The sequence below is a fragment of the Ranitomeya variabilis genome, chromosome 2 (genome assembly GCF_051348905.1).
Source record: "Ranitomeya variabilis isolate aRanVar5 chromosome 2, aRanVar5.hap1, whole genome shotgun sequence".
Lineage (NCBI taxonomy): Eukaryota > Metazoa > Chordata > Amphibia > Anura > Dendrobatidae > Ranitomeya > Ranitomeya variabilis.
Genome location: NC_135233.1, coordinates 241,455,214 through 241,481,837, shown reverse-complemented (window position 1 = coordinate 241,481,837; position 26,624 = coordinate 241,455,214). Strand labels below are relative to the sequence as shown.

Genomic DNA, 26,624 nt, shown 5'->3' with positions numbered 1-26,624 from the left:
TCCACAGCTAGCGTTGGTGTGCCGCAACGTCGCATAGGGACGTGCAGCGCACGACGCTAGTGTGAAAGTAGCCTAAGTTGACCACAAAATTAGTGATCTATCCTAAGCAAAGTCCATTCATATCAAAGTCCTGGACAAGACCTTTAATCTATTTTCACTCATTTTTCCCTGTCGTTGAATGAGCAGATTTAAGTATGGACTTCTTCATCCTTTTAAAAATTTGCTAATTACATAAAATGTTCTTTTTCTTGACGTGCAAATAGTTGTTTTGGAACCTCTGTACTTGATTAGTTGTGATTCATAGATAAAATTTTACAGGGTTGTCCAGAACATACTGTGGCTCCAGTCCATGGTAGAGGTTTTCACAAGAGATCCTGACATTGATCATTGGCCAAATCTCGACTGTAGGGGCCAAACCCCTTCTTCCACGCATCTGGCGGTGAGCGTTGACTATAAGAGGGGCAGGAAGACTGCATTAAATGCTATTAGTACATTGAAGCAGCTTGGAAACAATTACTGTGGGTGAATGTTTTATGTCAGTGAGATTTTTATTAGACCAAGAGCAAGAAAATAAAAAGGGTCTTCACATGTAATTATATGGTCCAAAATATATCTATCTCTGACATCAGATGTCCACTAGGGAGAGGGACGCAGGGTAATACCTTATTTATTCTATGTACACTATTATGTGGGTGGACATCTTTTATAGTTTACACATAGACCAAGGGAACTTGCAGTCTGTTGATGGAAGAGTGAAAGTGTGTTATGAGCATACTGTGCAGGTCTGAGGACAGTCCTGGAGTGGCGCTGAAGACTACCCTAATGGCACAAACCTATCCTCACCATTAGAGGCTCTACTGAGGACAAGGTAGTCACTTAGTTACGCCCTTCCAGGGTGAGCCCAGTTTGCGGTGAAGGGAATAACGGCAATCGCAAAAAAAAGTCTGATTTCCCATTTATTTCTCTCTCCTCTGATATAATCTAGCACATTAGAGGAAAGAGAAATGGGGTCCCCGAGATGTCCCGGTACCTCAATCATCCCCCGGTCCTATACCCCGGTATCTTCTTCTGGGAAGAAAATGGCGGGCACATGTGCAGTGTGCTCGCCGAGATCTGCCGGCTGTATGCGGCAACAATAGAAGATTTTTCCAATTAGTTAAATTTGATCAATGTGATAGACCCTACCACAGTGATCAAAATTAAAAAAAATAGTAAATCACCCTCTTAGGTAAAAATAATAAAATAAAAAATGTATTTTTCTCAGTTAGGGTTAGAGCTAGGATTAGGGTTGGGGCAAGAGTTAGGGTTGAGGCTAAGGTTAGGGTTGGGGCTAGGGTTAGGGTTGAGGATAAGGTTAGGGTTGGGGCTAGAGCTAGGGTTAGGTTTAAAGCTAGGGTTAGGGTTGGGGCTAGGGTTGTGTTGGGAATGGGGTTGTGGTTATGGTTAGAGATAGGAGTGTGTTGGGGTTAGGGTTGGGGCTGTGTTAGTGTTGGAGTTAGAATGTACCTGTTTAGGTACATCAGGGTGTCTCCAAACCCGACATGGCGCCCGCCACTGATTCCAGCCAATTTTGCGTTCAAAAGTCAAATGGTGCTCCCTCCCTTCTGAGCCCTGCCAAGCGCCCAAACAGTGGCTTTCCCCCACATACGGGGTATCGGCGTACTCAGGAGAAATTGCACAACAAATTTTGTGGTCCATTTTCTCCTGATACCCTTGTGAAAAAAAAAGTTTGATTCCATAGTAAATTTTTCGTGAAAAAAGTAAAATGTTCATTCTTTTTTCCTTCCACATTGCTTCAGTTCTCGTGAAGCACCTGAAGGGTTAATAATCTTCTTGAATGTGGTTTCGCTCACCTTGAGTGGTGCAGTTTTTAGAATGGTGTAACTTTTGAGTATTTTATGTTAAATTGACCCCCCCCCCCCCAACTCACTTCAAATTTGGTCCCTAAAAAAAGGTTTTGCAAATTTTGTTGGAAAAATGAGAAATGACTGGTCAACTTTTAACCCGTATAACTTCCTAACAAAAAAAATGATGTTTCCAAAATTGTGCTGAAGTACAATATGTCACGAAAAAAGACTATCTCAGAGTTAGTTGGATGCATTGAAGCGTTCCAGAATTATATCCTCAGAGTGACAGTGGTCAGAATTGTAAAAATTGGCTTGGTAATTAAGGACAAAACTGGCTGTCACTAAGGGGTTAGGTTTCTCCCCACAATCACTGAATGAAACACAGACAGCACTAGGATGCAACCAGGAAGCTGTCTATGCGTTTTCCACGTTTTCCTCAGACGTGTAGACTTGCATTGTCAAGTTTTATTTGTGATTCTCAGATTTGAAACAAAACATGTCCCAGATTGTTTTGGGTTTTTTTTTGTGGACACTCCGTACACAAAAGTACAGACACGTGAACAGCCACATAGACTACAAAGGGTACGTAATCAATCCTTAAATCATAGAACACAAAAAATGGACGATTGAATGAAGCTTTAAAGAAAGGTGTAATGATACTATATATTTAAAAGGTTTGCCCATGAACAAAATATATTTTAATGCATAGAACTTGGAATAATAGTAAGTTCCACAATTGGATGTGTTAGTAAAATGTACTTGTGCTGAGATAATCTTATAAATGTGCCTCTGGTATGGATGTGCTCGATGATACAGAACTGCTCCAGTTCATGGTTGGCAGATACAGGTCAGGGGCCGAAGCATTAGTCACTTATTGTACGTGAGTACAGTACAGACCAAAAGTTTGGACACACCTTCTCAATTAAAGATTTTTCTGTATTTTCAGGACTATGAAAATTGTCCATGCACATCACACTGAAGGCATCAAAACTATGAACACATGTGGAATTATATACTTAACAAAAAAGTGGGAAGCAACTGAAATTATGTCTTATATTCTAGGTTCTTCAAAGTAGCCACCTTTTGCTTTGATGACTGCTTTGCCCACTCTTGGCATTCTCTTGATAAGCTTCAAGAGGTAGTCACCGGGAATGGTTTTCACTTCACAGGTGTGCCCTGTCAGGTTTAATAAGTGGGATTTCTTGACTTATAAATAGTGTTGGGACCATCAGTTGTGTTGTGCAGAAGTCTGGTGGATACACAGCTGATAGTCCTACTGAATAGACTGTTAGAATTTGTATTATGGCAAGAAAAAAGCGGCTAAGTAAAGACAAACGAGTGACCATCATTACTTTAAGAAATGAAGGTCAATCAGTCCGAAAATTTGGGAAAGCTTTGAAAGTGTCCCCAAGTGCAGTGGCAAAAACCATCAAGCGCTACAAACAAACTGGCTCACATGAGGATCGCCACAGGAAAGGAAGACCAAGAGTCACATCAGCTCCTGAGGATAAGTTTATCCGAGTCACCAGCCTCAGAAATCGCAGGTTAACAGCAGCTCAGATTAGAGACCATGTTAATGCCACACAGAGTTCTAGCAGCAGACACATCTCTATAACAACTGTTAAGAGGAGACTTTGTGCAGCAGACCTTCATGGTAAAATAGCTGCTAGGAAACCACTGCTAAGGACAGGCAACAAGCAGAAGAGACTTGTTTGGGCTAAAGAAGACAAGGAATGGACATTAGACCAGTGGAAATCTATGCTTTGGTCTGATGAATCCAAATTTGAGATCTTTGGTTCCAACCACCTTGTCTTTGTGCGACGCAGAAAAGGTGAACGGATGGACTCTACATGCCTGGTTCCCACCGTGAAGCATGGAGGAGGAGGTGTGATGGTGTGGGGGTGCTTTGCTGGTGACACTGTTGGGGATTTATACAAAATTGAAGGCATACTGAACCAGCATGGCTACCACAGCATCCTGCAGCGGCATGCTATTCCATCCGGTTTGCGTTTAGTTGGACCACCATTTATTTTTCAACAGGACAATGAGCCCAAACACACCTCCAGGCTGTGTAAGGGCTACTTGACCAAGGAGAATGTTGGGGTGCTACGCCAGATGACCTGGCCTCCACAGTAATAGACAACATATAGGATCCTCAGCTGGAATTAACCAGCAGATCCGAAGAGATCCAAAATGTAATAAAATATAACATTTTATTGATGACAAAACATAAAATACTTAGGTACACAAATACAAAAAATACCCAAGGGAGCTCCAATACACCCCTGCAACCATAGTATAATATATGGCCTGGATAGGAAGGAAAAAGCATAAGAATACACTATCTTAGCATAATGCTTGACATATTCAATGCATTTGTCCCTTTGTCCAAAAAGCAGTATCTACTATGCCTAGCAGACTGAATGAAAATTGAATATATGTAAGTGCCGCATGACGTATACACAGTTACTCAATCTACTATACAGTATTAGATCCAGGCAAATTATATCTTACTATTGTATTAGATGATAAATCCCAGGGTGCCGGGTGATTCAGTGCTCCCTTCCCGCCCCGACGCGTTTCGCCCCCGGAAGAAGCTAAGGGTTACGGGGGTGTATTGGAGCTCCCTTGGGTATTTTTTGTATTTGTGTACCTAAGTCTTTTATGTTTTAATTGTCATCAATAACATTTTACATTTTGGATCTCTTCTTCGGATCTGCTGGTTAATTCCAGCTGAGGATCCTATATGTTGTCAAGTACTGTGAAGTGCCAAAGCCAGTATTATAGTAGGACATTGTTGTTTAGTAACTCCACAGTAACAGACCTGAACCCAATCGAGATGGTTTGGGGTGAGCTGGACCGCAGAGTGAAGGCAAAAGGGCCAACAAGTGCAAAGCATCTCTGGGAACTCCTTCAAGATTGTTGGAAGACCATTACCGATGACTACTTCTTGAAGCTCATCAAGAGAATGCCAAGAGTGTGCAAAGCAGTCATCAAAGCAAAAGGTGGCTACTTTGAAGAACCTAGAATATAAGACATAATTTCAGTGGTTTCACACTTTTTTGTTAAGTATATAATTCCACACGTGTTAATTCATAGCTTTGATGCCTTCAGTGTGAATTTACAATTTTCATAGTCATGAAAATACAGAAAAATCTTTAAATAAGATGTGTCCAAACTTTTGGTCTGTACTGTATACAGACAAGATGACGGGCTCACAGCTGCTGCTTTCTGAGGTAACATTTCCCAGCCTGTTTTATCACAGAAATCAGTATTTCCACCACACAATGAATCCTGTGGGCAAGTTGAGCTCAATTAGGATGAGTTCAGAAGGCTGAAGATTTGGAAGAAACACTCACTCCTGAGATAAAACAGACAGGGAAATATGTTACTTCAGAAAGCAGCAGCAGCGAGTCCATGCTGGTCTGTCCATATACTCACTTATTATCAAGTGACTTACAGTGGAAACCAAAAGTTATGCGCTTTTTTTTTTTTTTAAAGTGTGAGTACCTCTGTCGGGTTTTTGTCATGCCATTTTCCTGGTGAAATTAGTTAACTGGAAGCAAATGGTAGTCAGCTATAAGGATGAAAATTGTGTTTGACATTGTTTTATCCCTTTATGTGTTAGTTTTCAACAGTTCCTGGGCCAAATGTTTTGCATATTTTGTCACGGGTAGTCGAATTTTACCTAAAACTTTAATTTTTTTTGTGTGTGTTTTTCGGTTAAAACATGGCAAAGACAAAGCAAAATTTATCAGGAAGCTTATTATTCTTAGAGTAAGGTTAGGCAAAAGCCAAAAAGAGGTTGGTATAGAATTCACTTGCTCTCAGAATAAAGTGTCACGTATAATAAAGAAAAAGAAAGTTATCGAAGAGCTGACAAACCTAGAGGTAGACGACCATGGAAACCTTCCTCCAAAGTTGATCACACTATTAAGAAAAAGTTAGTATCTGATGTCCATAAAAGTGCTGCACAGATTCCGCATGAAACGAACAAAGAATATGGGGTCAAAGTGAGTCCCAAACTGTGGTGCGAAGGCTAAGAGCAGAAGGGTTGAATGCACGAGTTCCAGTCAAGAAGCCTTTCAACTCTGAAATGAATCGGAGGGTGTAACTTTAGTTTGCCAAAGAACATAGCCAATGGAGAGAGACGGATTGGTCTAAGGTGTTGTGGTCAGACGAATCCAAGTTCAAGCTGTTTTGTAGTGATGGCAAAGGCAATATATACCACCCAATTGGAAAAAGTAATGATGTAAGGCAGGTACGGACTGGGGCTGAAATTCAGTCCTGGCATTAGAAATCACACAGGCCCATGCTGTCTCTGTCGCCAAGCACTAGATGGGATATATTACTAATATTACCCTGCATGGAGGAAAGCAAGATTTACTACAAGACCAATATTTCTAATGATACCCGTGGCCTGCTAGGATAAGTGATGGAGTCAGCAACTTTGTGCTCCTTCACAACTCTTAACAGTATGGGTGTCTTGAGAACACATTCTGTTAACAATGTAGCAGACAAGGCGGCCCATGACCAGACAGGCCCTTCTGGCATTTGCCAGAATTGCCAGATGGCCAGTCTGGCCCTGATGTAAGGTACCTAACACCTGCAGTTTCAACATGTGGATGAAAATATGTGTCAAACATGCGCTGCTGAAAGATCCAGGATGTTAGCTAAATTGTTTAAAATCATTTATTCTGAACAGGTTTAGCAGTAAACACATTTAAAGGTCACACATGACCCCTTCTTCTGGTGGGTCATAAGGTTTTTGGCCTGAAGAAAGGGTCACGAGTGACCTTGAAACGTGTTGACGTCTAGACTTGTTCAGAATACAATTTTACAGAATGAAGCCGACATCCTGGATCGTTTAGCAGTGCAGGTTTGACAAGTATTTTTATCCATGTGTTTTAAACTATTCCTCGGTACGTGGACCAGTGTCCTGCTGCAGCTGATTTAAGCTGTTATCCATGTTGCTATTTTGCAACCCCTTCAGGTGAGTTAACACTCCATTGGGTTCTGAACATTTTTACCACTTAAGACCCTACTGCGCATGTGTTTGCTCCCCAGTTTTCTATGCTAAAACACCTACAGTGAAACATGGTGGTGGCAATGTCATGGTTTGGGGCTGCTTTTCAACATCTGACATTGGCCCTCTGCATAGAATTGATGGAAATATGAATGTTATCATGTACAAAAATATACTGGAAAAAGTAATGCTGCCGCATGGTAAAACCATCCTAAGCAGGGGCTGGAAATTCCAGGAAGACAATGACTTGAAGCACACATCCAATTTAGCAAAAAGTTGGTTAGCAAGGAAAAATGTTCACCTGGTGCAATGGGCCAAGCCAATCACCTGATTTAAACCCTATAGAGTACTTTTGGGATGAGTTAGGGAGACGAGTTGGGGTCCATACCCATAGCAATAAGGCTTAATTGTTTGCAGATTTGCAAAAGGAATGAAGCAAGATCCCTCAGGATGTCTTGAACATCCAAGTGGCTTAAATGCTTCGTCGGTGTGGTGCAGTAATAAAAGCAAGAGGTTATGCTACAAAATACTAAGTTAAGGCACTGTAAACAATGAATTACTCTCTGTGTTGTGATCAATAAATAGTATATACAAAACTTTTGGCAGTCAGCTTTCTTTAATTAAATGAAGATAACTATTTTCTTTTTCCAAAATTTTTTATTTTAAGATAAACAGGCAGTTAGGGAATATGGGCGGGAGGGAAATTGGGAGGGGGGTATGAGTGATGAGGGGAAGGGGGGAAGGGGGACAAAGGGGAACAAATATTACAGATATTGTAATATAACTGAAAGGACACATATTGGATTGTAAAGTGAAGAATACGTAAAGCCCAGAACTCTGGGGATATGTGAAGTACAGAGGCATTGATTGCAAGCCAATTAAGGCCAATCATATGTGAACAACAATTAAACATTTAACAACATTTAGTTAATGAGCAGAAATATGCAATTATATGCAATTAAATGGTGTTGCACCTAGATGTTAGTGATGAATGAATTAAGTGATGGGTGGCGGAAAGGGCCTTGTCCCATTTGCTCCACTTCTTGCAGAATTTTCCAAACTGATTATTGATTAGAGCAAATTTCAGTTCATGGGATCTATGTTGTTGGAATAATTGTAAAATGAAATCCGGGTTTGGGAGTGTTTTGTTTTTCCAGTGGAAAGTGATGGTATTTTTTGCTACAACACATAGATGGATGAGTAGAGGTTGGAGTGTCAAATCCAATTCATCCAGATTGAGGGATAGACGGGCCATTTGAGGAGTGAGGGTAAAGATTTTATTGGAAATTTTATTGAAAGTAGTAGAAATCCAAGACCAAATTGTTTTGACTTTAGGGCATTCCCAAAACATATGTATTAGGTCTCCCTTGAATCCGCAATCCCTCCAGCAGAGGGGTGAGGGACCAAAGTGTGCCAATTTTGCTGGTGTAAGATACCATCTGCTGATTATTTTGAAGTGCGTCTCTTGGAGCGGAAATGAGATTGTGGAGTTGTAGGTTGTTGAGAGAGCATCTTCCCATTGCTCTGGGGAAAAGGTAGAGTCCAGGGTTTTTTCCCAGGTAATCATGTAGGGGCTTTTGGACATAATTTCATCATTGTTGAAGGAGTCGTAAAGGAAGCCATGGCTCCAGAAAATGTTATGATGCGGATTATTTAGGACTTTTATGGAGGCATGTGTGAAGTTCATTTTCAGTTGAGAAATGTAAAGACATTGTCTTTTAGGAGAATTAATTCTGTGAATAGGGAAAAGGGGACGTTGAAGTTTTCCCTCAACGATATGAAATCTAGGAAATTAGAGCCATTGTGAATATCCCCTAATTTTGTAATTTTCAATTCTGACCAAATGGCAGGGAGAGTTTTGTTAGTGAGAGTGAGGGGTAGGTTTTTTAGAATGGAGAATTTGTGTAACCGTCTCTTTGGTTTGGAGAATTTGCGCCATGCTTGGGCAATTGCAAGGAATAAAGGATGGGCATTAAGGTTGGGAAGATGATTTGAGATTGCTTGAATTATAATGTTACTTAGTTGTTTACCATTATTTAAAAATAGTTCTAAGTCTAACCAAGCTGGAGGCTCACTATGGGAAATCCAGTGAGCACTTTGATCAGCAGAGTTTGGAAATGGGCAATAATATTGGGAAGGCCCATTCCCCCTTTCACTTTTTTCCTGTATAATGATAGGGTAGAAGTCCTAGCTCTTTTTCCTCCCCACAAGAATGTGTTAAACATCAATTGAATGTTTGTCAAAAGTATGACAGGAATGGGCAGAGGTAGGCATCAGAGAATATATAAAATTTTTGGAAGGATAAACGTTTTTAGAGTGTAATTTTTCCCCCACCATGAAAGTTCTTTCTCTTTGAAAACTGAACAATCCTTACTTACTGATTCAGTCAATTTTCTCAGGTTTATTTTCACCATATGGTGGAGGTTATTACTAAGAGTAATGCCTAAGTAGGGAATCTCTTGGTCACACCAGTTAAGAGATGTTTTTTTCTTTACTGCATCTATTTGTTTAGCATCAAGGTTAAGGGGGAGAATATTCGATTTTAACTGATTGATTTTATAGTTATATAAGTCTGAGAATTTGTCCAATTCGTTGAAAACCTCAGGTGTAGAATTTTGAGGGTCAGTTAGTGTCAATATGATGTCATCAGCAAATAGGCTGATTTTATGTTCCTTATGGTGGGTATGGATGCCTTTGATTTGGTCGTTGTTGCGGATGCGCTCGGCCAGGGGTTCAAGGGCTAGATTGAAAAGTAAGGGTGACAGGGGGCACCCCTGCCTAGTGCCATTTGTGATAGTGAAGGGGATCGAGGTATGGTTGTTGGAGAGTATTTTTTCACTTGGGTTGGAATATAAAGCCATAATAGTGGTCACGAGTTTTTGATTAAATTCAAATTTGAAGAGAGTGTGTCGGAGAAAGCTCCAATCCATCCGATCAAAGGCCTTCTCGGCATCAATTGAAATTAAAGCTGTTGAAGTTTTGAAGATAACTATTTTCTGACGAAGAGTTGCGTTAAGTGCAGACCATGAATTGGAGCAGCTCTGCATAGTCAGACACAGCAACAGTATAAAGCAGGGGCACATCTATAAGATTATCTCAGCATAGGAAAATGTTTATTTAACAGATTCAATTGTGGAACTTAGGGTACTGTCTCACAGTGGCACTTTTGTCGCTACGACGGTACGATCCGTGACGTTCCAGCGATATCCATACGATATCGCTGTGTCTGACACGTAGCAGCGATCAGGGACCCCGCTGAGAATCGTACGTCGTAGCAGATCGTTTGGAACTTTATTTCGTCGCTGGATCTCCCGCTGTCATCGCTGGATCGGTGTGTGTGACACCGATCCAGCGATGCGTTCGCTTGTAACCAGGGTAAACATCGGGTTACTAAGCGCAGGGCCGCGCTTAGTAACCCGATGTTTACCCTGGTTACCATCGTAAATGTAAAAGAAAACAAACCGTACATACTCACATTCCGGTGTCCATCAGGTCCCTAGCCGTCTGCTTCCCGCACTGACTGACTGCCGGCCGGAAAGTAAAAGCAGAGCACAGCGGTGACATCACGTCACGTATGTTTACCCTGGTTACCCGGGGACTTCGGCATCGTTGGTCACTGGAGAGCTGTCTGTGTGACAGCTCCCCAGCGACCACACGACTTACCAACGATCACGGCCAGGTCGTATCGCTGGTCGTGATCGTTGGTAAATCGTTTTGTGTAACGGTACCCTCACTATTCCAAGATCTACTGATTAAAAAATATTCTTTGTTTGTGGTACAACCTCATTAAGACCACCCCATTCACAGATTAAGGAATTGTTTAAAATTTTGGTGCAAATTCAGTGAGAGAATCTGTGTCACAGTCGATGCCAATCTGCATTACATGCCAAAGTATGAGATTTTTTGTTTAAAAGATACAAATCTGGGCAGATTTTTGTCAGTTGCACAAAATAAATTGGGAAAAATAATTAGCATGCCACTTATTTTAACAAATTCTGCTGACTTGTAAGCACTACTGAAATGGTCTAATCCTTGTGAGCGCTCAAGGCCCATTAAATTGCATACCTACAGCACTCATTTGAAGTGCAATAAAATAAAAACTGCAGCAACTTTTTCATGTAGACTTGAATAAATGCTGTATATCCAATTGGTGCACACAGCTCATTTGCAGACCTATGTGTTTCCATGGTATCAGACTACAAACAAACCAACAAAACCTAATGTGTCCTCTAATCTTTTCCTTTTCTTGGTAACCCAAAGGTAAATTATATAGTAAGAAATTTACTATGAGGAAAGTTTAAAGGGTTATTCCCCAAATAAAATCACAACATGGCCATATAATAATGTACACAAGTTTATTCAGTTGTGCCAATACAATCTATTTGGAAAACTGCCTAGTTTTGCACTTATCACCCCCCTAAAGATGATCCTCCAGGCTCTTAACTTGCCATTGGAACCGACCCCTAGTAGTTAACCCTGATTTGGAACCATGAAAAAAATCACTGCTTTGGTTCCATGGGGTCTATATGACCCCAGGCTCAAAATCATCATATTTCATTAAAATGAACATGCTGGCTGTTCATATTAATCAACTTTTAATCTGCCATCATTTCAGAACACAGTTATGAAATCAAAAGTAACTTTGAAGTGATTTGTCATTATCAAACACAAACTAAAATTTATACCAAAATGCTTTACCAATAGCTAAAGGTATTCAAATTTAAAAAAGCACAATAACTGCAACTGTGTGGATTTTAGTAAAATTAAATTGACAACGAATAATCTGGCAATAAATTTAGCCCTTGCATTCACTGCACGTCATAGTGCCATGTTCTTCACAAATGAACTTCTTGCAGTCATTGCAAACAAATCTCGTATTTTTGTCCCTCACTGCTCTGGGACGTGTCTACAACGGAGCTTCTAGTGTGAGGGACGATGTCATAGAGAAAAGCAAAGCCTAGCACATTACAGTGCAGAGAGCTCATACTAGGAAGCAGTAGTGTGTTTGAGTGTGCTAGTAACTAAAGGTGCTTTCACATTGCATCTGAGGTCACGTTCGCTGGTCCCGTTGGGGTATATTGTCCTGATTCCCAGCAAAACAGAACCCGGACATATGCGCCTATGGGGCCATACACTGTAATCTACCGTAAGTCGGGGCGTTCGCCTCCAGTAGGTGTATACACCTGAAAATGATGATTTATACTGTGTTTTTATGATACCTGAAGAAGGATATATACTGTATCTGAAAAGCGTTGTATTTCTTCTATTTTAACTTATCAAATAAAAAAATATGAAATATCATCTTTGGATGCGAGTCCTAGGAAGCCCTGCCATTCATGGGCTGGATGTGCTTTTCTTGATTTACTCATCTGTGTGAACCTGCCTCTGGCTCTTTCACTTGGATCCACCCGAGGCAAGATGCAAGCCCTGTCTATTGAAAAGTATCGCAAAGGGATTTTTGAGGATACACTATCTAAAGCCATATTAGTCTTCTATCAGGTGAGTGCATAAAATTGTACACTCTTTAAAGACTATAATATTGTGTTTACGTACCTATGGCACCGCAAGTTTGCTCTGCAGCCACCATTGTAGTCTATGGCCCCTCAGTGGCATACTCCCGGATCTTGTTTTGGTAGTGGTTCGGACGTAAGCCCCAAAGGGACCAGCAAACGTGTCCCTAAACACAATGTGAAAACACCCTTAAAAGAGAAATGTACGTAAGATGAGCAGTACATACAGTTGATAGAAATGAGAGATATACTGCAGGATGGGGTTCTGTACAGAGGGGCTGAGATTAGTTGAGCTGTACTTGCTACCTAGGTTTGAGAGACCAATGATGTGAAACTGCCAATGTCGCTCTACTGATGCATATGACAGAGAATTATCATCTGCTATATGCATTAATAGAGGGACATTTGCAGTTTCACAAAACTGATCTGTCAGCAGCAGGCAACAAACACAACTCTTCACTGCGGTTCCGGAGGAGGGTAAGAAAGTTGAGCTTTGCTCTAACCAGCTTATGATGTAAAACCACAAGGGCAGCTATGCTGATTTAGATGGCAGGAAATACAATCAGGTAGATAGGGCAGGGTATTGTACAGGAGCAGAAGGTGCAGAGGCTCAAGGTGAATTCTACACATAGATTAGCTTGATGATAACCCAAAGAGCTGGGGCTTGCAGGGGCAGACAAGAGGGGGGAAGGATCTGCAGCAAGGAGAAGCAAGTGCTGCTGGGTAACATAGTTTTAGCAGGTATGGGTAGGACCACCCCAATCAGCAATGTGACGCTGGATGCACAAAGGGCAGATAGAAATAAAAAAAAAGACAAAGGTACAAGAAAGAAACTGTTTGTTGGGCTCAGAATGTATAATAACAAGAAATAACAATTTACAATACTTTGAGGGAATAACCCTGGATCTAGCTTGACTGACAGATTAGTTCCACCTTCCCCCATCCAGAGTTAAATACCACATGCTTGTTGAACACACGCGATGAAAATGGGGATATGCATTACACGATGGAAAAAAAGTACTGATATAATGATAAAGGTGTTAGCACAGCCATCATGATGCAATATGTCAGCACTAAATCCTCACAGGGAAATATAATCAGAGCATAAGGTTAAGCAGTTAGTTACAAATACAGAGTAAAGCTGAATCAATATGTTAGTCTTGGCTCTGTCAGGAGCCTTCCTGTTACCTAATATTCTGCACAGAAAAGTATTAACGGTCACAGGTTTCTGCCAAACTCTTGACACGTGCTGAAGAAGTTATTAATACTGCCTCGGCAAATTGTTGATTTTCTGCTAAATTACACAACACAAATAAGAGCCCATATCTCACAATGCTATCAAACAGGTGCTGATACAGGCCAAACATCTGATGTCAGGCAGCGAGGGCCTGCGCTGCCAATGAATCCTTTACACTGCCCGTTTCATGAGCTCCTGCATTATAAAGCATCATTCTTCATAAGGATGGCTACACAGGAGCAATTCATCACTTGCGCCGCATACAGGCTGAAGCTAAACATTTAATTGCTCGGTTTGCTTAGCGATTATTGGCACTAATTACGTTTTCATCAAGTTTTACGCAAGTGTTGAAAACATGGCGTAGGGAGGTGAGGGTGTCCGTGAGTAGAGGATTAATGTGATCAGCAAACGTTGGACTACACTGCGGCTTTAGAGACGACACACTGAAACGGATAATCCACAGTTACAGCTGTCAGTGATTAGAAAATTACTGATTGGCTAATCTGCTTAAACAAATAACAAAAACGCAGTAAACAAGTCAATAGATTATACGGCACAGAAGACTATATTGTACCAGATATATCCAGTTGTAACTTTCCTAATATGCTTACTAAAGGGAAACTCAAGATTCTGTTAACCCCTTAATGAATGGAGCGTTTTTCGGTTTTCACTCCCCTCCTTTCCAGAGCCATAAGTTTTTTTATTTTTCAGACAAAATAGCCATGTGAGGGCTTATTTTTTGCGGGACGAGTTGTACTTTTGAACGACACCATTGGTTTTACCATGTCGTGTACTAGAAAACAGGAAAAAAATTCCAAGTGCGGTGAAAATGCAAAAAAAGTGCCATACCACACTTGTTTTTTGTTTGGCTTTTTTGCTAATTTCACTAGATGCTAAAACTAACCTGTCATAGTGATTCTCCAGGTCATTACAAGTTCACAGACACCAAACAGGTCTAGGTTCCTTTTTATCTAAGTGGTAAAAAAAATTCCAAACTTTGCTTTAAAAAAAAAAATAAAAATTGCGCAATTTTCCGATTCCGGAGAGATAATTGTACTCCATGTCTAACCAGGGATTTGTACAGAGGCAGTATAATGCTCTCATCATGTGTGTCCAGACCTCTTTTAATGCACCCCATGATCCTGTTTCACTTGGCAGCTGCTGACTGGCACTGGCTGCTCCAGGTATGTTTACCATTAACTACGATCCCCAAGTCCTTCTCCATGTCAGATTTACCCAGTGGTTTCCCGTTCAGTGTGTAATGGTAATATTGATTCCTTCTTCCCATGTGTATAACCTTACATTTATCATTGTTAAACCGCATCTGCCACCTCTCAGCCCAAGTTTCCAACTAGCCCAGTGTTAAGGCTAGCGGAACGCACCGAGTAAATAGAGATGTTTTTATTGATATTGGTGCATTCGCAGCCCGGGGTCCACCGTGCAGGAGTACTCAGTTAATTCACCGAATAGCTGTGAAAGCAAAGCACTGTGCCCTGTTAGACTTCACAGAGGCACAGGCTAACTGCCCAAACAGAGAGCAGTCAGTGGTCACGCATGCACACAAAACTCCTCGCCGGAGATGCCAGCATTCTAGGGGCTTATTTCAGCCGGGTCCCTGAACACACTCTCACATGACCACACTGGTGCAAAGCACATAATAAAGAACAATACTAGCGCATGGCCATGCGAGCCTTAAATACAGGTCCTTCTCAAAAAATTAGCATATAGTGTTAAATTTCATTATTTACCATAATGTAATGATTACAATTAAACTTTCATATATTATAGATTCATTATCCACCAACTGAAATTTGTCAGGTCTTTTATTGTTTTAATACTGATGATTTTGGCATACAACTCCTGATAACCCAAAAAACCTGTCTCAATAAATTAGCATATTTCACCCGTCCAATCAAATAAAAGTGTTTTTTAATAACAAACAAAAAAAACCATCAAATAATAATGTTCAGTTATGCACTCAATACTTGGTCGGGAATCCTTTGGCAGAAATGACTGCTTCAATGCGGCGTGGCATGGAGGCAATCAGCCTGTGACACTGCTGAGATGTTATGGAGGCCCAGGATGCTTCAATAGCGGCCTTAAGCTCATCCAGAGTGTTGGGTCTTGCGTCTCTCAACTTTCTCTTCACAATATCCCACAGATTCTCTATGGGGTTCAGGTCAGGAGAGTTGGCAGGCCAATTGAGCACAGTAATACCATGGTCAGTAAACCATTTACCAGTGGTTTTGGCACTGTGAGCAGGTGCCAGGTCGTGCTGAAAAATGAAATCTTCATCTCCATAAAGCATTTCAGCCGATGGAAGCATGAAGTGCTCCAAAATCTCCTGATAGCTAGCTGCATTGACCCTGCCCTCCATGAAACACAGTGGACCAACACCAGCAGCTGACATGGCACCCCACACATCACTGAGTGTGGGTACTTGACACTGGACTTCAGGCATTTTGGCATTTCCTTCTCCCCAGTCTTCCTCCAGACTCTGGCACCTTGATTTCCGAATGACATGCAAAATTTGCTTTCATCAGAAAAAAGTACTTGGGACCACTTAGCAACAGTCCAGTGCTGCTTCTCTGTAGCCCAGGTCAGGCGCTTCTGCCGCTGTTTATGGTTCAAAAGTGGCTTTACCTGGGGAATGCGGCACCTGTAGCCCATTTCCTGCACACGCCTGTGCACGGTGGCTCTGGATGTTTCCACACCAGACTCAGTCCACAATCTTCCTCAGGGTCCGGTCACCTCTTCTCGTTGTACAGCGTTTTCTGCCACATTGTTTCCTTCCAACAGACTTACCATTGAGGTGCCTTGATACAGCACTCTGGGAACAGCTTATTTGTTGAGAAATTTCTTTCTGGGTCTTACCCTCTTGCTTGAGGGTGTCAATGATGGCCTTCTTGACATCTGTCAGGTCGCTAGTCTTACCCATGATGGGGGTTTTGAGTAATGAACCAGGCAGGGAGTTTTTAAAAGCCTCAGGTATCTTTTGCATGTGTTTAGAGTTAATTAGTTGATTCAGAAGATTAGGGTAATAGGTCGTTTAGAGAACCTTTTCTTGATATGCTAATTTATTGAGACAGGTTTTTTGGGTTATCAGGAGTTGTATGCCAAAATCATCAGTATTAAAACAATAAAAGACCTGACAAATTTCAGTTGGTGGATAATGAATCTATAATATATGAAAGTTTAATTGTAATCATTACATTATGGTAAATAATGAAATTTAACACTATATGCTAATTTTTTGAGAAGGACCTGTAGTTGCAGCACGTACAGGACCTTCCTAGAAGGACAAATGAGAGGCTGCCACAGAGCGTGAGCACCTATAGGACCTTCCTAAAGGACCAATGGCCTCAGCTGCAGTATCTGATCATGTGACCCTCGATCTCCACTGAGAGATCTTACTCTGGACATGCTCAGAACGAGAAAAGCAGGAATTAGTCCCAGAAGCGTCTGCTCGCCGCTGCCCAGCACTGACTTCAATGGCAGAAGCAGGAAAAGCAGCAATAACTTCTTTATACAGAGTCAGATTGAGCGAGACGCTGGGACCGACGTCTCCGCTGAGCAGGCTCCACTGCGGCAGGAGAAGAATGGGAGACCGCAGCGGAGATGGCCCGAGATCCCCCCTGTGCAGAGGCGGGAACTCGACCCCTAACACCCAGATCCATCTTTAGCAGAATACTATCATCTTTTGTATTGACTGCTTTACATAGTTTGTATCATTTGTAAATATCGATATTTTACTGTGTAAACCTTCTACCAGTTCTATATATATATATAATCGTCTAAGGGGCACTTCCGTCTGTTTGTCTGTCTGTCACGGAAATCACGCATCGCTGATTGGTCGGGCACAGTCCGGCCGTGAATTCGCCCCTTCCTACTCTCTGACAGTGCCCCCTCCATACTCCCCTCCAGTCAGTGCTCACGCAGGGTTAATGGCTGCGTTACGCCGCGGTGTAACGCAGTCCGTCAACGCTGCTATTAACCCTGTGTGACCAACTTTTTACTATTGATGCTGCCTATGCAGCATCAGTAGTAAAAAGATCTAATGTTAAAAATAATTAAAAAAATAAAAACCTTCACCTTCCGGCGCCTTTCCTGCTCCTCGCGATGCTCCGGGCCATGCATTGCGGTCTCGCGAGTAGATGACGTAGCGGTCTCGCGAGACCGCTACGTCATCATCTCGCGAGACTGCAATGCATTCTTGGGACCGGAGCGTCACAAGGAGCATCGCTAAACGCCTCGCCTGGATCCGGGGGCCGCCGGAAGGTGAGTATATAACTATTTTTTATTTTAATTCTTTTTTTTTTAAAACAGGGATATGGTGCCCACATCGCTTTATACTACGTGAGCTGTTATATACTACGTGGGCTGTGTTATATACTGCGTGTCTGTGCTATATACTACGTGGGCTGTGCAATATACACTGTGTTCCAAATTATTATGCAAATAATATTTCCTCATATTTTCTGTAAATTACCTATCTGAATTGCAGTCATTGTTATTTTCCAGTCATCTACTATTCTAGTATAATTGCAATGTTTTGGAACAAACTGCCTATGAAAACAGTATCTTTAAAAAAAAAATAAACACTCAAAATGCATGTTCCAAATTATTATGCACAGCAGAGTTTACAACCTTTTTTTTTTTTTTTTGAATAAAAAAATGGTCAATTGTGAAGTTATAAGCATTATCAGCTTATTACAAAATTAAATCAAACAGTTTTCAAGTGAAAACTTTATTCTAGGTGATGTTACATTTGCACATAGGACTCCTTGTTCGAAAGAAGCTTCTGAACTCTCTCGTCCATTGAATTTGTCAGTTTTTGGATGGTTTCTGCTTCAATTGATTTGCATGTGGACAGAATACCCTACCAGAGCTGTTGCTTAGATGTGAACTGCCTCACGCCATCATAGACACTCCTTTTGATGATGCTCCAGAGGTTCTCAATGGGGTTGAGGTCAGGGGAAGATGGCGGCCACACCATAAGTTTGTCCTCTTTTATGCCCATAACAGCCAGAGATGCAGATGTGTTTTTTTGCAGCATGAGACGGTGCATTATCATGCATGAAAATGATCTTGCTGCGGAAAGCACGGTTCTTCCTCTTGAACCATGGCAGGAAGTGTTGTTTTAGAAACTCCACATAGATTATGGAGTTCATCTTTACCCCTTCAGGGATCATAAAGGGGCTGACAATCTCTCTCCCCATGATTCCAGCCCAAAACATTACTCCACCTCCTCCTTGTTGGCACCTTAGCCGTGTTTTCATGGGGTGTCCATCAACCAGCCATCGCCACTCCATCCATCTGGACCATCGAGCGTTGCACGGCACTCATCGGTGAACAAAACAGTTTGGAAGTCAGTCTTCATGTATCGTTTGGCCCACTGGAGCCGTTTCTGCTTGTGTGCAGTGGATAGAGGTGGTCGACAGGATGACTTACGCACAAGCTGCAAACCCTCTGAAGGACCCTGCATCTTGTTGTTCTGGGGACTTTGGAGGCACCAGCAGCTTCAAAAACTTGTCTGCTGCTATGACAAGGCATTTTTGCAGCTGCTCTTTTAACCATACGCAATTGCCTGTTGGAAAGAGTCCTCAATTTTTCCTTATCAGCACGCACACGTGTGGAAATCAGCTACATACTTCTTCATTGTGCGATGATCACGATGAAGTGTCTTGGCAATGTTGATTGTAGTCATGCCTTGACCTAAATACTCCACAATTTGTTGCTTCTCAGCAGCCGACACATCCTTTTTCTTTCCCATTTTGGCAAAAATTGTAGGCTGCTTAATAATGTGGAACAGCCTTCTTAAGTAGTCTTGCCTTTATTTGGACACACCTGCCAAACTAATTTGCACAGGTATCTGCAATTGATTTCAGTGATATAAAGAGCCCTGACACACATTGCCATCAATGAGTTTAAATGACAAACAAAAAAATTCTAACCTTATCACTCAAACTCTTTGTGCATAATAATTTGGAACACAGTGTATTGCGTGGCTGGGCAATATACTACGTGGCTGTTATATACTGCGTGGCTGTGCTATATGCTATGTGGGCTGTGCTATATGCTACGTGGGCTGTGTTATATACTACGTGGCCTGTGCTATATACTACGTGGCTTGTGCTATATGCTACGTGGCTGTGCTATATGCTACGTGGGCTGCGTTATATGCTACGTGGGCTGTGTTTTATGCTACTTGGCTGTGGTATATTTCTTTGCTGTATCTGTGCATCATGAATCGTGGTATGTGTTAAAGAGTGGGGACCACTGAGAAGCTTTCACCCAGGGCCCTCAAAAACCTGGAGCTGGCCCTGGCTTCACTGATTGTTTGTGGCAGGCCGGGCGTGAACAATCAGCGACAGCCGCAGTCTGTCCGCAAATTGGCGCGGAATTTGAACCACGCTTCGCTAATTGGTCTCGTCCGGCCGGCTCCTGTGTATAAATTGCATTATTCTGAAAACTACATAAATAAGCTACATACATATTCTAGAATATCCGATGCGTTAGAATCGGGCCACCATCTAGTTGTTAATAAATATGTTGAAGAGAATAGTTGCCAAACACCGACCCCTGCAGTACACCCCACTGGTCACAGCGACCCAGTTAGAGAATATACCACTTATAACCACCCTCTGCTTTCTATCACTAAGCCACTTACTTACCCATTTACACACATTTTCCCCCAGACCCGGCATTCTCATTTTGTGTACCAACCTGTTGTGTGGCACGGTATCAAACGCTTTGGAAAAATCAAGATATACCACGTCCAATGACTCACCTTGGTGCAGTCTATAGCTTACTGCTTCATAAAAACTGATTAGTTTGGTTTGACAGGAGCAATTCCTCATAAACCCATGCTGATATGGAGTTAAAAAGTTATTCTCATTAAAATAATCCAAAATAACATCCCTCAGAATCCTTTCAAATATTTTACCAACAATAGTGGTTAGACTTACTGGCCTATAATTTCCAGGTTCACTTTTAGAGCCCTTTTTGAATACAGGTACCACATTTGCTATGTGCCAGTCCTGTGGAACAGACCAAGTCGCTACAGAGTCCTCTTTCTTGGGTTAGATTGGTGACCCTTAATATAGGGTTTTCTTTGTCTCTCGACATTTTACCTAGCATTTCATTTTCCACCGTGAATACCGTGGAGAAGAAGGTGTTATATATTAGCTTTTTCCTCATCATCTACAACCATTCTTTCCTCACAATTTTTTAAGGGGCTTACACTTTCACTTATGATTCTTTTACTATTGATATAGTTGAAGAACAGTTTGGGATTAGTTTTACTCTCCTTAGCAATGCGCTTCGGTTTCCTTTTTGGCAGCTTTAATTATTCTTTTAGATAAAGTATTTTTCTCCCTATAGTTTTTTTTTTAGAGCTTCAACGGTGCCATCCTGCTTTAGTATTTTAAATGCTTTCTTTTTACTGTTAATTGCCCTTCTTACTTCTTTGTTTAGTCACATTGGGTTTTTCCTATTTCTTGTCTTTTTATTCCCACAAGTATAAACTGTTTGCAGTGCCTATTTAGGATGTTCTTAAACATTTCCCATTTATTAGCTGTATTTTTATTTCTGAAGACATTGTCCCAGTCAACCATATCAAGGGCATCGCTAAGCTAATCAAACTGTGCCTTCTTAAAGTTCAATGTTTTTGTGACTCCCTGACAAATCCCCCTAGTGAAAGACAAGTGAAAATGTACAATATTGTGGTCGCTATTTCCTAGATGCCCAACGACCTGCAGATTTGTTATTCTGTATTAGGTCTACAAGTGCTGATCCCCTGGTTGGATTCTGCACCAATTGTGAAAGGTAATTTTTCTTGGTTACTAGCAGAAACCTGTTGTCTTTATTAGTTTCGCAGGTCTCTGTTCCCCATTTAATATCCGGGTAGTTAATGTCCCCCATAACAAGGACCTCATTATGGGTTGCAGCTTCATCTATCTGCCTTAGTAGTAGTCTTTCCATGATTTCTGTTATATTTGGCGGTTTGTAACAGACCCCAATGAGAATTTAGTTACTATTTTTCCCTCCATGTATTTCGACCCATATGGACTCGACATACTCATTCCCTTAAGTGGACTTTAGACAAGATTTTACATAAAGACAAACCCCTCCTCCTCTCCGATTTTTATGATCCTTTCTAAACAGACTGTAACCCTGTAAGTTAACTGCCCAGTCATAGCTTTCATCTAACCATGTCTCGGTTATTCCCACCATGTCATAGTTACCTGTAGATATGTCTGCTTCTAGTTCTTCCATCTTGTTTGTCAGGCTTCTGGCGTTTGTGAGCACGCAGTTTAGACTATTTTGTTTTGTTCCAATCTCTTCCCTGTGGATTGTTTTAGAAATTTTCTTACCTCCCTTCCCGAGTATATTGTCTTGTTTCTTCTTTGCTGCACCTCATATCCTTCATCAGTATATTTTCTGGCTTCATGTTCCAGTCTAATGTTTTTTTTTTTCCTCTCCCCTCTTCTTCTAGTTTAAGGCCCTCCTGATGAGTGTAGCGAGTCTTCTGGCAAATGTGTGTTTCCCAGGTTTGTTGAGGTGTAGTTTGTCTATGGCGAGGAGTCCGCCATACAGGTAATTCACTCCGTGGTCCAGGAATCCGAATCCTTGCTGACTGGACAACTGTGTCTGTGTAGAGTCTGAGTTTTTCACACTTGAATTGGTGAGCTCTGTTTGCTAATGAGACTAGATTAGGATATCACCGCTTTTCGGGAACGGACACCGAACACGGACTTCACCATGAAGTCTGTGTTACTGTTCGGGTTCAGCCCCGAACACCAGGTGTCATGTGGATGCTCTCACTGTTATTAGCGGCAGCGGGAGCAGTAGTCCCATCAGCTGACGCCAGTGACTGGAGGTAAACTCTTTACCTCCGATCACAGCTGCAAGCTCATGGTAATGATTTTACGGCTTTCATGCACATGTCAGCGTGGCAAACACTGGATGTTTGGGCCCCCCATTCAAGTGAACATCCAGGGGTCTCTAGTAAAGAATAATTGGAACAAGATTATTAATAGAAAAAAAAAACTTTTTGCATGTTGTTTGGCTCCATGTATTCATTATGAGCAGTGTATCACTTGTATCACACCATTTTTGATTATTTATGTATTATGTAGAAGCAGACTGTGTTGGATTCATGTCCAAGGCTGAAGGATAGTAAGATCAAGCTGTGATTTGGAGCTCAATGACCATTATGAGCCAAAGAATGTTCAACCCTACAACTATCCCGATTGATGAAATGCTTCAAATATTAAAGTAATGCAGAAATATCAAGGATAACATTCTGAAAACCCCTCTAGGTTCATGCCACCATTTACCGTAATTTATCTAAGTATGAACCTAATATGACGTTGCATGTAACTCGTTGAGCTGACATTTAGCCAACTCTCAGGCAGAGGAATGTCTGCTTTCTAAATAAACAGTTTAAGAGAGAAGAACAACTTCCACATCCGGAGACCACATTGCTCTTTTGGTCCCCAGTGGATAATTATCAATGTAGCCTCTTAATGTGTCTATATGCTTCACAGACGTCAATTTCCTTTAATAATGAATCCTGTGATCCTGGGACTTACTGCAAGAAAGATCAGAAATGAACATTTTATACCAGCTCAATTGGTGGTAATGTATCTGGGGTGATAGGAAGTGGCTTTGATCTCTAGCAATGATCATCCTTTATCTGTGAGAGAAAATGAAAAACTCAGCAACCACTCACAAGGCCAGAGACAGTAGGGAGGATGATAGATATGAGTTACACATGGAAGTTTGTTCAATGGAAACTTTGGAATAAAACCCTAAAACTAAAATGGGAATATTTCTGGTTATCTGGTACTTCTGTTACTTCTTTACAATGAAACAAGCTAAAAGAAATGCTGGATCTCAACGCTTTGGGGGTACTGCCTGGGAAGGATTCCAGAGGTCTGTATTAGGGTCTTTTTTCCACGAGATTATAAATAGCTGAATCAATATGGTGTTTTTAAGGATCATTTATATTGTACAGTAATTGTTCATGGTTTTCTACCAATGATAGTTTGTCTTTCCTCCGTTTCCAGTACGAATGACTAGCAGATGCATATAAACAAAGTCCAGGGGCAGTGGCAGAGAGGCAGTGATGCAGCAGCTGGGGGTAAGTAAGGCTGATTTTTAGATTTTTTAACAAAGCAAGGCAACGGAATAAGATACCATTAAACATTGAAACCCTCTTTATCACTGCAATCATTAAAAGCGTAGCTGTTCCTGCATTCACCAACACTTGTGGACACTGCAGAGATTCTCATGTTAGCCATTAAAGGAAGAGATTGGTGGATCACTTTAAATAAAGCTATAAAATATATTATAAGCAGAAAAATAAAATGTTCACAAAAAAAAAGGCTGTGGAAGCAGCAGATGGAGACAAAAAACAAAGCTAGAGAGGTATTTTCTGGTCAAACACCACAAAAAAAAACCCTCACTCATCAGCAGAACAGCTACGGAAATTCTGGCAAGAGCACAAAGCAACAGACTACTGCCAAGATCGACGTGAAATCAAAGAGATAAATTGGGTAAAGTAACATAAATAGGAGCGATGCAGATATAATGACAACTTGTCAAAAAGTTACATTATGAAAAAAATACACATAACGACTTAAATGTCTAGTAAAGAATATTTATTGAAAAAAGAGCCATTTTGGGAAAAAGTCAGTGTAAAATTAGGGATCAATATGTGCGTCAGGGGGACCGCTGGAAGAAAGTGAGATGCAGAAATAAAGCAGGTAAGTACAAAGTGTAGAACTTCTATCTCTACACACAGAGCAGTAGTAGTCTGTGACAAGCAGATTTGCTGTCTTTTTAGCCCACTAGGAGGGAACCTGTGTCACAGTCAGAAGTAACAGTAGATGTTAATCTCATTAAGTAGCTTCCATCCCTTCACAGGAATGAAAAGCCCAAAACAATCAATACAAACTTCACCCAATGGACCCCACTGACATCTGGGGTCCTGTCATTAATATATAGCACTGCATGCAAATATGACAAATTCAGTAACCACATTTCCTAATTGAGCCTCTGATGCAAATGTAACAGGTCCGCCAAAGCAATATTTATGAATAATAATAACATCCCTTGATGCAAGAGCAAATGCCAATCATGAAACGTCAGTCACTTGCTGCGGTGTTCCTGCACAAAAACTTGCTTGCAGTTAGCCATCTGCACAGATTGTATGAAAGCATCAGGAGGTTCAGATCAGCTAAGGACAATTCTGGCAGTGCAAACAAAAGCCACAATTAGAAAAACATGTCTGTTTTCTTCCACAAACAGTGCCACAGCTGTGCACAGGTTGTGTATGCTAATGCAGCTTAGCCCCATTTACTTTTACAGAGCTGAGCTGTTATACCGGACATAATCCACAGACAGATGTGGCTTTGTTTTTTTTTATTCTATACATCCCCCCGTTATAGGTGCATTACTTGTGCACCTTGACTGATCTTCTTTGAAAGAGTTGTCAGTGGAAAGAATGAAGGGCCTTGTACCACCAGCAGTTGGACTCCCACCGATCTGTAAGTTATCACTAATCCTGTAAATCGGTGATAACTTTTTTAACTAGACAAAACATTTAAAGCTTGAAGTTCTAATAAAAGAAATATATTTAGAATTGAGAGTCCTCAGTGGTTGATACCTTTTAATAAAACAAATGTCATTCTTATCCTTCATGTGGCCTCGGGGCATGAAACCACATAGTAAAGATACAGAAAAAGTACGATGCTCAAAGCTAGATGAACCCACTCTGTGTTTTATAACACAGCACACCCTGACGTGTATTCATAGGTTGTCTTGTGGATTATTGCAATATCAAATCTCTGGTGCTGGATATTCCACTTCCTCTACTAAATGATACAGTGTATTCACCGACATCAGAAACCTTTATTGGGCATTGTTCCTAGACATCTCCTGTCCGTCTTCTCGGTCAAGTTCGCCCAGTTTCTTATTCAGGCACATTATGCATTTTTCACCCCGCAGGTCGACAATTGTGTTACAGGCAAGGGCTGCCAGGGAGGAGGGAGGTGGAGCTCTTGCATGCCAAATTAGTTTTCACTAAGAGAACCATGACATCACCACTTTAAGGTTGTGATTCAGCCGCCCTCCCATGTTTATGGTCAGAAGGAAAAGGGGGGCTGTGTGCTTGTGTCTCCTGCTGGTGTATCTCTCACTTTTGTAGGAGTGGATGAAAACTACTGTCCAACCATAGACCTTGCTGCTTTTAACATGCTGGGTACAACTTTACTTTTTTTTCCTCTCCCTCTCTCTTACGCTTTCCAGATCATGTAATTTCACCACAAAAGAGCTGAAAAGCTCAGGTTCAAATAAGGCTGTCAGGAGGAAACTCGCAGAGAGGAGTAATATGGGCTCTGCATCCAGGAATGACATTCAGAACAGCTTGCTCCAAGGCAGCAGGTAACGTCCTGTCCTGCTGAACAGCGCGGACATGCGAGGACAATAAAACAGACTGCAACTGCAGCAACAAATGCAGCGCTGCCACAAATAAACAACAAGGATCTTTTTTATCATTATTATTATTCTTTGAACTGGAGAATTTTGGGGGCGAACACAGATTACTTGGCGAGCTGACCACAAGGGATAGCCGTCCGATATCAAGAAGGAAGCAGGTGAGCCTGGGAAGGTGGGCAAAATTATCCTGACGATAGTGCTGGTAATAACTGGGCAATCTATACAACTGTTATCTTTGTTTTTACATAGGACTGCAGGTAAACTTTCTCAATCATAATGTATAAATAGTACTACCATCAAAGAGTTAGATGACAAGATAAAACATGCACAATTTCTGTTTTACATTTACCATTTTATTTTTTTCACTAAAACGAAAAGAATACCAAAGTTGCTAATTTTGGACAATCCTGATTAATTTAAAGTTACTATGTTACATAAAAATATAGGAAAATGGTTAGAAAGTCCACCCCCACAAAAAAGTATTTAGCACAGGCTTACAG

At 41.3% G+C, this 26,624-nt stretch overlaps 2 protein-coding genes and 1 long non-coding RNA gene across 35 annotated transcripts in view; 2 read left to right on the top strand and 1 right to left on the bottom strand.

The window, feature by feature from the left end:
* The window catches only part of LOC143809297 (uncharacterized), a 67,259-nt gene extending 43,534 nt beyond the window's left edge, over positions 1-23,725 (top strand). The window contains exon 4 of the long non-coding RNA XR_013222202.1: positions 23,694-23,725. This is a non-coding gene — a long non-coding RNA (uncharacterized LOC143809297). The remainder of the gene's footprint in view (positions 1-23,693) is intronic.
* RALGPS1 (Ral GEF with PH domain and SH3 binding motif 1) overlaps positions 1-26,624 on the bottom strand; it is a 1,054,187-nt gene that overhangs the window by 463,746 nt on the left and 563,817 nt on the right. The window lies entirely within an intron of this gene.
* ANGPTL2 (angiopoietin like 2) overlaps positions 25,763-26,624 on the top strand; it is a 40,731-nt gene continuing 39,869 nt past the window's right edge. The window contains exon 1 of the mRNA XM_077284249.1: positions 25,763-26,282. The gene's annotated coding sequence lies outside the window, so the exon portion shown is untranslated. The remainder of the gene's footprint in view (positions 26,283-26,624) is intronic.